The 13,601-nt window shown below is 32.7% G+C and overlaps 1 pseudogene; it reads right to left on the bottom strand.

The window, feature by feature from the left end:
- Positions 1-11,120: 11,120 nt before the first annotated feature.
- Positions 11,121-13,422, bottom strand: LOC148280860 (uncharacterized; annotated as a pseudogene).
- Positions 13,423-13,601: the final 179 nt, after the last annotated feature.

Raw genomic sequence — 13,601 nt, forward strand, 5'->3', positions numbered from 1 at the left:
AAGCCAAATCGGTTTGTACCGATAGGTCTAGTACCTCACGGTACACGTATCTACTTATTGAAAGTGAAAAAAAATTGTCCCGTCGAGCAGTTTTACTTACCTCAAAACTTAAAGGTGGGGGGGTCGGTAGTGTATCTTCGTAATCGCTCTGGATAATTTATCTTCAACTATACCGTCATGGTGAAGGTATGACGTCCTTGACTTCCCATTGTAATCGCAGCCCAGGTTTCTCCTTCATTCATGGGACCCAGGATATTACGTAGCAGATTTGACTCTTCTCAGGATGTCCAGCATCTCAGCAGACAGTCCACAGCTCAAACTAATGCGATACCACGGTTCCGATGATAACTTTAGACAGGGTGATTTTTGTATTTCTCTGGATTATTCTAGACAACACATAGTACCTGTGAACAATAAGAGAGTTAACAATGTTTTGAGTATGTCCAAATATTTGTAGACAGGCTGGATTTCCTCTCTTGGGAGTTATTTAGATTTAAATTTGTTGCAACAGAGAGGGAAAACATCTTTGAGAATGGAGTTGGCTGATTTATTTATTTAAACACTTTATATACATATGCAGTTTACATACATACTCATAAGGGCGGGCATATTGCCTTAAGGCAATTTCTTCCTACCTACCCAAACCGTTCAATTTTAGAAAATCAGTGGTATATGAACATATAGTTGGTTTATTAATAATTTCATTATAGAACCAAATATTAATAAACATTTTTTTTAACAGTAAAAACTGACTAAATACTACACTATACTATGAAAAAAGAGGGGGTAAAGAGGAAAGGAAAGAAGTTGGTTCAAGTAAACACTTTACACACTTTACGACATTCACCATTCTTGTTTTCCCTCTATGTTGCAATAAATAAATAAAATATTTATACTCATGATAATTTCAAAATAAAAAATTAATAACGGCATGACACGTTAACACACATGACAAATTTAAATGGGAGAGTTCCTAAAATGAAACCAGTAAATTCCCTACGAGATTAAATCCAGGGTTCGTAATCAAAGATTCGGGTATCAAAAAAAATTGTATAATTGATTTTTCACAGTGATTCACCTCAGGATATCTCCTAGAATAAAATAATTTTAAAAATGCTATTTATGTGCTGATTGTTGATACGTCATAAGGTCGTTTCTCCCCTCTTTCTTTCCAGAAATAAAACAAGGGTCGTTGTGTAAACGGATTGGTTTCGTCTTGGTGTAGGTTTAGGTATAGAGTAACAAGTTATTTTAGGGGAAGAAACGTCTTTGTTTCCTTTTATGTCAATATCCTCGCGAAACTTAATGCATCATAAAAATATAATGTGACGTATATAAAAATATATATGCACGAAATTTTAATACTATTTTTAGCCTCTCGGTAAAAATTGTATGTACCTAAACACACCATATTAAGTAATTGTATACAAGGCCATGATGATTTTATACACTTTATTGATACATTAAATTATATATACTGATTTTTAGTGCCGATTTATTAGATTTAATAAAGATTGCGAGGGGTTTTAGTTAATTTGCCATGGTCAATGACTGTAATTGTACTTAAGAATATTTAAATTAGTTAGCTTAAGTTCAAAGCAATTTCACTCAATAATATTAACGGTTTGATTGCACCATCGACGTCATCGAATTTTTATTACCAGTTGGTATCCAACCGAAGTTTCGGTTTCTGCCAGTTTCGGCCAATAATACAAGTTTCTGTCGGGATGTGTCGGATTACGTTAGGCTGTACTCGCGTTCATCTTATGAGACTTTGTTTGTTTCGGCTTTCGGCCGGTGAGTGTTGTTGGTTGTCACGTTGGCGTTGTCAAATTAGTTACCGTGCATCAAACAACGCAACTGTTAAATAATTAGTTATTGCATCGCGATTGTCTGACATTAAAAAAACCTAAACTGATTTGGTGATTTGTTGACTATAGTTGGTAGTTCTAAAATCTTTGTTTTGGCAATCCCTTTATAGTTAATAAGTTAATGTTCTTTTAGCGTATATTGTAGAACTGTAACATAATTAAATCTCACACTGAATGTGCAAAAATGCAAGAAGATCTCGACGGACTTTTTCAGTATTGTAATCAAAATTTACTGGAATTAAATATTAGTAAATGTCATTAATTTTGTATTTCGCGCAAACTAACGACGATCAGCTTTCCTTACTCTTTTAATAATACCCCGATCTCTATAACAGATAGTCAAATTCGCGACTTAGGTGTTATTATTGATAAGAAACTAATGTTCAATATTCATATTGAATCAGTCTTGAAAAAAACATTTAAAATGGTCGGACTTATTATGCGAGTATTAAAACCATTAAAACATGCAGAGACATATGAAAAACTCGACAAAACATTTGTTCGTCCCCAGCTAGAATACTGTACTCCTATTTGATCACCTTACTATAATGTAAGTATTAATATATAGTATAGACTAGAAAGGGTCCAATATTTTTTTTTAAGCAGGTCGACTACCGGTTAAACATTAACTTTTCTAATCATGCTGAAAGTATGCAGTACCATGAAATAAACTCTCTTAAAAATCTAAGAATAATGTTAGACGAGTTATTTTTATTCAAATTAATAAATAATAAAATTGATTCTCCAAACCTACTTGAAAGGCTTCCATTCCGTGTGCCATCTAGACCGACAAGACAAAATTTTCTGTTTTACACTGAAAACGCGTCAAAAAACTATTTTAAACGATCTACAATACCTAGAATATGCGACCAATATAACAATATATTTACCGAGGCTGATATTTTTTGTGACAATGTATGTAAATTTAGGTCAAAAATTATAAACATTTTGAGAGAAGCAGATATTTAACTTTATTATTATTATTATATTCATATTTTTTCATTTCGTTTCTTTTACATTTATTTTATTGAACATAATTTAAATTATTGTATTAAGTGTAAACAATTTTTTTGGTGTGTGCATGAGTTTCTTACACTCATATACAAATAAATTGGCAATATTTGTGTACATACTGTTTGTTTACCTAATAAAATAAATAAATAAATATAAGTTATATTATACATACCAACGAACCAAAAGGCGCTAAAATAAACAAATTTACTCATTAAACTTATGCCTTTAATTTCATTGCGTATTTTATTCAACACTTATTTTAATTAACTCTTACAGTTAAATAATAAAAATGCGTAATTTTGGGCGTATTGGAGTGACTTTTGACTTATTTAAATGGGCTTAGGTTTCGGTTTCAGTTGAAACTAAAACAGAAGCCGACATTCGGTTTCGGTTTCAGCTGAAAATCTTGTTACGAGTGTTATGCAGTATTAGTCTTCAAAATTATGTAATAAAGTGTCAACCTTTTAACTTTTTAAAGAAGAATTCGGTATTCGAATTCCCTATATTATACTATAGTCCTTAAACTTTAACGTGATTAGAATGACAGTTGTCAGAAAAAGTGACGACATAACTTTGTAGTAACGTCAAAGGAGTTATTTATATTGACACACGAAAAATCATTTGTATCTGGCGTGTTATTTTTTTTTTTATACAATACTTGAAACATAAATCAACATTAATATATAAAATCAGCTGTAAAACTAAAATAAACATAATTATTAACGGCGTTCTAACAAGATTACATCATTTTGCAAAAACGTTAGAGATGGGACAAATTGATCAATGTAAATTGATTGAATAAAAAAATTATTTATTTTGTGTTTTTATTTATTTATTTATTTAACTTTTTGTACGTAATGTTATTTGTACATTAGCGGGCTTATTGCCAAATGGCAATTTCTTCCAACCAACCAATGAAATATTTTATAATTCAAGTTACAGAACATATTCAATAGAGAAAAAAAAGCTAAAGATATATAAAAATAGAAATAAACGTAATAAATTACCTTAAATCAAAACTATTACTCAATGGGAAAAGGAAAAAAGAGGAAAGAGGAAAGGAGGAGAGATTAAGGAAGAGAAAGGAGATGTTTCTTCAGACGTGATTTAAACAGAGATAATGTAGTAACATCTTTTAAGGTGGATGGGAGGTGATTCCACATTCGAGCCGCATGGACACTATATGAGTTAGAGAAGTAAGAAGAATTGTGGATGGGTATTAAGAGAGTGCCTTGAGAATTAGAACGAAGAGGTAAACCCTGAGCTGATGTTGTTCATGAAAAAAGTATAAATGTCTAATTTTTTGGTGAATAATTGTGTTAAACACACTATAATAGGCTTGTTTTTTCGTTTTTATATCAATTTTTGGAAACAGAGTTTCATGATTGCATGAAATAACTGATAAAATCGATTTGATCAATGATCTGTAATTTCCATCACTAATGAAATTATTTCGACCGCTGTCAATCTAATCAAGCTATATTTTAAGGACTATAGCTCTTAAACCTTTATAGGACACATAGTTTGTGTCTTGCAAATCTAATAAAGTATTTTATTTTCCATTTCCATTGCATTTGAAAAAGCTGAGTGACAAACGATTTATTATTAATACGAAATACTTCAAATCTGGCAGAAAACGTATGTACTACCTCGTTCTAGGTGTCCTTTAAAGAATTAAAAGACTCTCTAAAAAATCCCTCTGCAAACGGTGCTGTGACGTAGTATTATATTAAGCAAAATACAAGATGTTTTGAAATACAGATATTCAAAAACAAAAAAGTAACATTTGTATGTACTGTTTAATAATTTATAAAAACAATAATATAATTTAAGCTTGTTGTAGAAAAATATAACTTCATTATTTTTTTTAAAGGCATTGACATATCAAATCTTGTATTCTATGTAGACTAAGTTGTAGGGTTGCCATCCATCTCGATATTAAGCCCTCTGTCCCGACGTCCCGATGCAACCTTGAATGTTCCAATTTAAACGAATACAGTTGAGAAACATCTTCCACGGCTTACTCACCACGAAACGGTGAATTAGGTGGCGAATGCTTTCTACAATTTATTTATGTATATAATTTCTTAGAGGCTGAATTTGCCTCGATTGAGTTGAAGTATACAAATTCTGTGGAAGAAAGGTAAATTTATTTATTTACTTCAAAATCTATAAAACAACTTTATGTAAAAGCTTTGTTACTATACGCACGTAAACATTATGCTCTACCTTCCGTTACAAATACAAGAGCTACTAGATACTCCACCCTGATGCTGCAAAAAAAAAATACAACCTTCGGTCAAAGAGGATTGGCCTACTACTCGGTTAAAGTGTACAATCTACTTCCATTATCCATAAGGACAATAAGTAAGTTCTCACAATATAAGCTATTATGAAATGGATAGTGGAGGTAAGTTGCACACGGATCAATGAGTGGATCAAGCCAAAAAGGTAAAATGTGTGTACTTTTTATGAAATTTGTTCTATTGGTCTATATAACTTGGTTATGTTTTTTATGATTATTTTAGTTTTTTATTGTTTATTATGTTAATGATAATTAGGTAAATAATTGGATTAATTACGTTTTTTATTGTCATTATTATGTTAACTTTGTTAAATAGCTAATTTAAGGCATGTTTCACATTTTGTAAAATGTTTCCCTCGGCACGAGACACCCCAGTGAGGGAACATTATTCTGTATAAAAAAAAGAATACGAACTATGTAAAAGTATAAATAAATATATTATTGTTCAAATTATACGATTGGGTATTTATTATCAATTCCTGCTCATAACGCCGTGGTGGAAAAAGAAATATCATTAATGTCGACCCAGTGCAGTAAACCAATGAAAGAAGTCGTCCGCTGCCAGGGACTGTAAAATCAATATTGCACTATTAAGTTATTGTTACATGACTTGAACTGGTTTCTACAGATACGTAAAAGGGAAAAAGAACTGCTCAAAGTAAAATCATCAAAAAATATCTTCAGCAAGTACTTCTTTAGTAAGAAACACCACATCAAATGTACGCTAAATATTTTTACTGTATTTTTGAAAGCGGCATTTTTTGCTAGTACATATCTCCATCCAGAACGTCCCGACAAGACCCTAACAAATTTGACAGCCCTACTCTTGTGATATCATAGTCACACGAGAGTTAAAATAAATGCTGTAGAGCTGATTCATGTCATGCTGATTCATGTCATAAAATGATGATTCAAAACATTTTCAATATTTTTTTATTATACATAGCATACGTTATTTGTTGTAATCCTGGTTTTAATCTGTTATCATCAATGATGCCACATTTTTCTGACCTAATACAGGATATAAATATATAATATTTTTTTAATATCTCTAGTATATTGTAGTAAAGAACCCTGGAATAAAGAGTTAGTTTACTTGGTCTATTTTAAATTTCCTACAACGAACTTAAGAATGCTTCGAAGCCATAAATTTTAGCAAAAAAGTGGTAAAACGCAAAACTACCGGCAACTTTAACTTAAAGAAATTTCGAAGCAATTTTGAAAATCGAACGCGAGTGTACTGAGTGTACCCTTGCGAGAATAAATGCAGTAAAATAGACAATAAATGCGCCTAATAAAACTTGCAGTAGACATTTGTGGAAAGTACCTACGTGAGACTCAAAACAATTTAAACGATTTAAAACCTCCATTTTAGTCCTTGGAACACGTCCCACGTTTATGAATAGAAAAGTTCCGCAAAAATATTTCAAAGTAATACGTATGAGTGTATTATTTATATTGTATACATGCATTAAGTTTTAAAAATTCTTCCTAAAAAAAAACGCAGATTCTTTTTCAAATTTGTACGGTCTACTAAATATAAGTATTGCTTGATTAGAGCCCATATTTTATTCGTTTTCGCAAACCATACTCCTGGTAGCTGTTTATTTAAAAACCCTTTATAGGGCAAAGGCCGAAATAGGTTAATATATTAACCAGTCGCTTTAAGAGTCATATTTCCAATACCGCCCATAGAAATAGTCATATTTCCAATACGTTTGTCCAGAACGGTCGTTGCTTAGTTATTGTTCCAACCGCGTAAAGTTGGCGCGGTTACCTAGAAATTCATGTGTTTATGCCGTTATCAAAACGGTTGTAAAAAAATTAATTACTGGTATTTATACTTGTATTTATAATTGTTTATATTATAAAATTTAATAATACAATTTTTTAAAGAATATCTGTGTATTTTTATTAGAATTTTTTTTTCTAACATGACTCTAAACAATCATTGACCGATGAAAAATTTAGTTTTTCTGAAAATCTAAAAAATATTTAATTTTTTTAAGGAATTTATTTTATGTGGGCAATAGGTATTTTAAATATAACATTTGAAATTCAAATTCTCAAATAACGAATTTGCCCTACAAAGGGTTAAACAATAATTCACAATTCATTTTTATGTTTCTTGATATGAAAATATTGCTCTTGATATGAAAATATTGGTAATTAAAGGGCTTATTTTACGCTTGGACAAAGATTCAAACAATATTAAGATAAATTTATTGTACGTTGGTTGTTTTAGTTTGGTTATTTGTTTGTATCCGGTTCCGGTCAGATGAAGAATAAAATTCTGCTTGTGAAATATTATCAGAATGTTTGACGAGGGTTTCCTTCTCAATGGCTACTCAGGTGTAAATCCTGAAAAAGGAAACCGAGTAGAGATTAGTCCGCCTGGTAGTGCAGTGAGAGCTTGAGGTCCCGGGGTCGATTCCTGGAAAGGCTCCGATCGAAATGTTTAATAATTATTATTATTAATTTTAAGCGAGCAGCTTGAAGCTGATATGCTTAAATCTATTTAAACGAAAGTTAGTTGTTGGCGCACTTTAACTTCTCCGAAACAAATCTGTGAACCTTAGTTTCCTGAAGCACAGTGATGATCGAGATGCGCTGCATTTGGTTAAACTGCAATATGAAAAAAACGGGTGGTGTTGTGTTGTGTCCTCTTTGCCCACAGACATATTAAAAGCTTTCACATGGGGTGGGAAATAAAAAACGATTCGATGGAACCTAGTGTTCTCATCGAGCCGTTACCAATGTATGTTGGCATAGCTTTGTTTTTTAAGTATCTCATATTATCAAGGTAAGGTGAAGAATAAAAAAAACATTGGAAATTTAATATTCTTTTTCTTCATTCCCTTTCCGGACCTAGTGGTGCATAGATACACTAATCGCAGCGTATCTTGATCAATTATGTTATATGAAGGAAAGATGATCAGTCTTACACTCCAGGGACTATGAAATATTTAATTTTTTTTTTTTTTTATTATTTATTTTATTTAGTTCTATGATTAAAATAGTCTAATTTATATTTACAACACAATATTTACATCTATACTTATTCTAACATTATTTATCACTATTATACACTTAATATCCTAATTTATAATATTCACTGTTTCATATGTACATTTTTACTAATTATATTCACTATTTACACTATATATTACCTAATATTTCTCACATATATACTTTTTACATTTAATTTTAAATATATTTACATTTATTTCATTTTTTATGCTTTCTGGCATTTCCTCAAATAATTGTATTCCCTTGTACATAAGGCAGTTCTGGAACATTTCTTTTGATTTCTTTTCCAGTCTTATATTTTTAGATCCTCTTGTTGCATAGTTTCTATGAAAAAACACATCATTTTTTAGTTTATTTTGAAAATATCTCGGAACTATTCCTTTAATAATTTTGTTAATTGTAAGTGTTAAAACATCGTTTTTGAATAAATATTTCACAACAACCATGTCGGGTATCGAACCAGAGTCCTCTTGCATGGCAGGCAAACGCGCTGACCACTACACCACGAAGCCGACAAATCATTTAGTCGCAGATTAATGTTAACGTTGTTTTTTTGCAACACAACAGGTCAGGAGGCTCAACTACGGTACAAAACACCCATACTTGAGATATTTTTGATTATCATATTATATTTAGATATTTATTTGATTTTTTGTGTCCTCATCGGGAATCGAACCCGGAACCTTCCGTGCGTGGGTCAAGCATCTTAGCCATTACACCACGGAGGTCGGTTGTGTGATTTAGTTCAAAATAACTGATAACCTATAACAATATTTGAGTTTGTCCAAATGTTTGCAGACAAAAGACTAAGATAACCAACTTACAATTTCATTGGGCTCCGCCTCCACATCCTAGTAAACATTCAGGAGAGTGAGGCTAGTGGGTCTCTCGTCTCCTATTTTATTCTTAAGGTAGGTCTTTCATCTTTTCGGGGTGGAAAAATCTCATCCGGGGATTGCAGTGGACACGGGGAGAGTGACTAAAATCTTTAAAAAAAAAAATATCTAGCCGAAAGTTTGGATTCGACCGAAAAATTTATAGTAGGTTAAATTTAATATCAATTAGTTATCTCTAGTGTTAACTACTTTTCGATGAGAGGGGGGGGGTTGAATCCTCTTAACTCTCAACAATAACAGTAGGATATTTCACTGGCATGGAAAATACTTACCTCAAACACATTTTTAAATCTTCACACATAACTATTTTAAATATAATTTTGTCATATTATCTTAAATAAAATGCTACATGAATCCAAACGAAGGGAAAAGGAACTTAATAATCGGAATGTTTTCCAACTTTTGTCTACAGTATAAGTTAATAGGAATGCTCCCAAGCCGGCGCCAAATTTTCCATTCAATAAAGCAGTAAAACGTATTATTGTGTCAGCACACTGTAATTTCTTGCTCTCTTACAGGCCTTCATAATCCGCTATTTTAAACAGACGCCCGCAAAGAGGGACAACGGAATGTGAAGTCGCTTTAAAAGTGGCTTGCTTCATTAAATACCCTATTGCGTGGGTTCTCGTAAAATGGCGGATTCCTGGTTACCAGGTTTGGACCAACTTTAACTGTGCTTAGCCATTAAATTATAAGAGACCGTCATTTACAAAATTTAATAGACTTCTCAAACTTAAATGTTTAAAATACAATGCACTGATTTTAACGAGAAAATCAGCTGAATATAATTTTAAGTTGTTACTTTGTTATGTTTTGAGTACGTCCAAATGTTTGTAGGTAAGCTGGATTTCCTCCATCTGTTGAATTTTGTGAAGTAAACTGTTTTATTGCCATAATCCAGCGAGAAAATACAAGAATGCGTTTGTATGAAGAAAAGTCAGACAGCGTTTCCTCGACGCTTGTCACATCCCCGGATCGATTCCCGGTGAGTTGACTAGTATTAAATATAAGTTTTAAGTAAGTTTAACTAAATATACCTAGATCAAAGTATAACTAAATAAATCGATTATGAAAAAGTCTAATTACTAGATTATCATAACCGATTATACACATCACTAGTAGTTACACTTTAGCACTATCCACATTTTCAGTAGGTACCCATACAAAAGTGTTCATCTCATACATACAAATGGCTTTTTAATTCTAGTCACGAACGTCGCATCTTGGCGGCATATTCCGATAGTAAACTGGTGTTTATCTAAATGAATTCTATAATTTTATTCTTATAAAGCGAACACGTAATTAATTAGTTTTCCTGCAAAGCATTTTTGCGAAAACGGATTCCAGATTGGAATTCTAAAAATACAGACCCCTTTTGAAAAAAGTTTAAGTATTTTTTTTTCTTTATTGTTCTTTATTATATTTATATTTCGCAATGAAAAGTACCTATATCCCTCTCCAACTAATCGTGGAAGTAAAAATAGAGGTCAGGCAGGATATGGGACGAAAAAGAGCATCATGGCTCAGAAATCTTAGACAGTGATTTGGTGTGCAGGATTGGACTGGCCCGGGATCATGGCGAGTTAAATAGTCGCCAACCTTCAGTAGGAGCGACAAAGGAAGAAGAAGATATTTTGGTACTCCTCGTTTCTATGTAAAATACTATGATTTCTGCAATAAAACCAAATAGATAATCTATGGCCAAAATGTACCTACAGTTGGTTCACAGTAATTTTACCTCTAGTTGTTATGTTGGCTAACTTCAGAGCTGTGTTGCCATATTCACCTTCTAAGATTCACCACTTACACATTAAAAAATTATTATCTGAAAAAACTATTATCATTAAAAAATATTGAGCTTACTCACAGCACTCATTTGACCAGTTCACCCATACTTATTGGTTGGTTGGAAGAAATTGCCATTTGGCAATAAGCCCGCCAATGTACAAATAATCATTATGTACAAAAAGTTAAATAAATAAAAAAAAAAAAATACTTCAACAGTCAAAGCAGCGCGCTGTAAGCGCTGAAAGCCAATTTCGAACGGGGTTGTTGTTCCCAGTACCTTTATATTATATTATAATTATTTTTTGATAACTGGTAATTGTAATATTGTTAAATTGTGAATAATAAAAAAATAAAAATAAAAAAATTATAATAACTTTATTTATTTTGAATACGAATGATCCAAGGGGATAGCAGACCATGTACAATCACTATCCGTCGAACTTGAGTCTTCGGAACTGCTGTCAGATTCTGTATCAGATTCATTATTTAATTCCATTATGAACTTGTCTATTTCAGCATCCATACATCCATCTCTTTCAGACAGCTTATCTTCCATGTGGCGCACATGTTCACATTGTTTTTGCCACTCTTCTGTAGTGACCGATTGGAAAGCTTCTTCAGTTAATTTGACAATATTGTTTGTGTCTTGTCCCACATTTTGGCTTGCTACTCGCCTTTTCACAAGACTTCACACAAATTCAATTGCGTTCAAGTCGCAGTGATAAGGCGTTACTTTGCGACCATAAGCTTCAAGCAGTTTTTTTTTTTTTTTTTTTGTAGTTGCATTATTTGTACCTTGCTTTTGTTATGTGCAAGGTTTTATCGAATACATTTATCTTTAAATTATATTCCGTTGACTTCATCATTTTTCACCGTAGACTTACAATAATAAAAATAAAGCAGAATCAGAATAAACAAAATAATTCTAGAAATATTACATTAACAAATAATAAAAAATAAAAAATCGTAAAAGTTGGACACAAAAAAACAAAAGGAGCTAGATACCACCATTGAATAACTTAGCCTGCTTGATCGTCCCTGCAATGAATCGAACAGTCTCTCTTTGTGTATCATTACAGTTCAGGAGCTCAGCTAGGTTATTAGTCGCAGCAATCCGAGTGTTTATTTTGCATTCAAGCTCCCACCTCGGCCTATCAAACATTGGACAGTATACAAGAAGATGTTCCACAGTCTGCTCAGTGATGCCATCACATGGACAGCAACTATCGTCTCGCAGCCCAAAGCGATGCAGATATTCCCTCATGCATCCATGTCCCGAGAGAGCCTGAGTTAATTCATATGTAGGCTTCAAGCAGTTAATCAGCTTCATATATTGGAGTTTCTTTGTGTTCTTTTATTATTTTTGAAAGTTGGGCTTTGACCATGTTAGGCAGATAAGATAATCCCTTATTTATTATCCAGGTTTGCATATCTGCTTTGGTGGAACTTAATGTTGGTGCCTTATTTAACTTCACAGTGTGATAAGGAGCATTATCCATGACTATCAAAGAATTGGGCGGTAAATTTGGTATGAGTTTATCTTGTAGCCATTTCATAAAATTTGTTCTGTTCATGAATTAATCTTCGAAGTAATGTAATTTTTATCAAATTGATAAAAATGTGTAGGTTTTTTTCTATCACATATTAAACCAAAATACATTTAAAAATTACATATTTATATCAGAGATGGAGAATATACTGATAACTTGTGGTTACATGAATATAAGGTGATCAGTTGAACAATGAAACATTGCAGTGTATTGCTGTAAAATGTTAGTAACTTCGTAGTTGATAATCATGGAGTATCTTTTATTTTTATTTAAATCTTAAAGTAGGGCACACATATCATACATATTGTTATGTGTGTTCTAATAATAACATTGAAAATATATTTAATTTATAAATTGTTTATCACATATGTCTTGACCATTATTTTAAATTTTGATATGTTTTTTTCTTCATAAATATTTTTTTCCATTTCGTAATACTTTTTAATTGCTTTAAATAAAATTGAATTTTGTGACTTTGCCTTTTTCCTAAATCTTGCCACAGTTTTGTAGTGTAAATATACAAATATAAAACTAGCTGATGAAGAGAAATGTGAATATTAAACTCAGCATCCAATTTAGAAGATACGGTTAGCTTGCACTGGCGAAGGTCGTCGTTGAAGCCTTCGCAGAGGCTGAAGTCGGACTGTCCCTGGGCGCACTACAGGAACTGCTTAACCTCCCAAGTGCAGGCTCCATAGAGCTCCGTGGCCCCCACGGGGGGATGGGCACCTGCGCAGGGGCCGCAGCTGGTTGTCCGAGTCTCCCGAGAACATGCCAGTCAGCGTGTCCCACGGCAACTCCTCCAGCAGTGGCAGCCATTAGGGCAAACATGCTGGGCTATGGGATTGAGCAGTCTAAGCCACCATTGGAGTACAAACTGTGGCTGGAGCCCTAGCGGGCACCGATGGAGGGAGAGCAGCCCTCCTGGGAGATGGCGGTGGGCTTGCAGACCTTCCACTATGAGGCATTTTAAGTTATATCAAAATTCTACACAAAAATGTTGCGAAACGAAAGGGACCTGTCTGAAACTTTTGCGGCAAATTTTAAAAGTAATATTTGCTCTTATATATATCTTAGAAATATACCTATGGTAATGGTCAGCGCATTTGCCTACAAAGCAAGAGGTCTCGGGTTCGATTCCCGACAT

The sequence above is a fragment of the Micrasema longulum genome, unplaced genomic scaffold, assembly GCF_059751315.1.
Source record: "Micrasema longulum isolate JH-2025_06_02 unplaced genomic scaffold, ASM5975131v1 h1tg000522l, whole genome shotgun sequence".
In the NCBI taxonomy this organism is placed as follows: Eukaryota; Metazoa; Arthropoda; class Insecta; order Trichoptera; family Brachycentridae; genus Micrasema; species Micrasema longulum.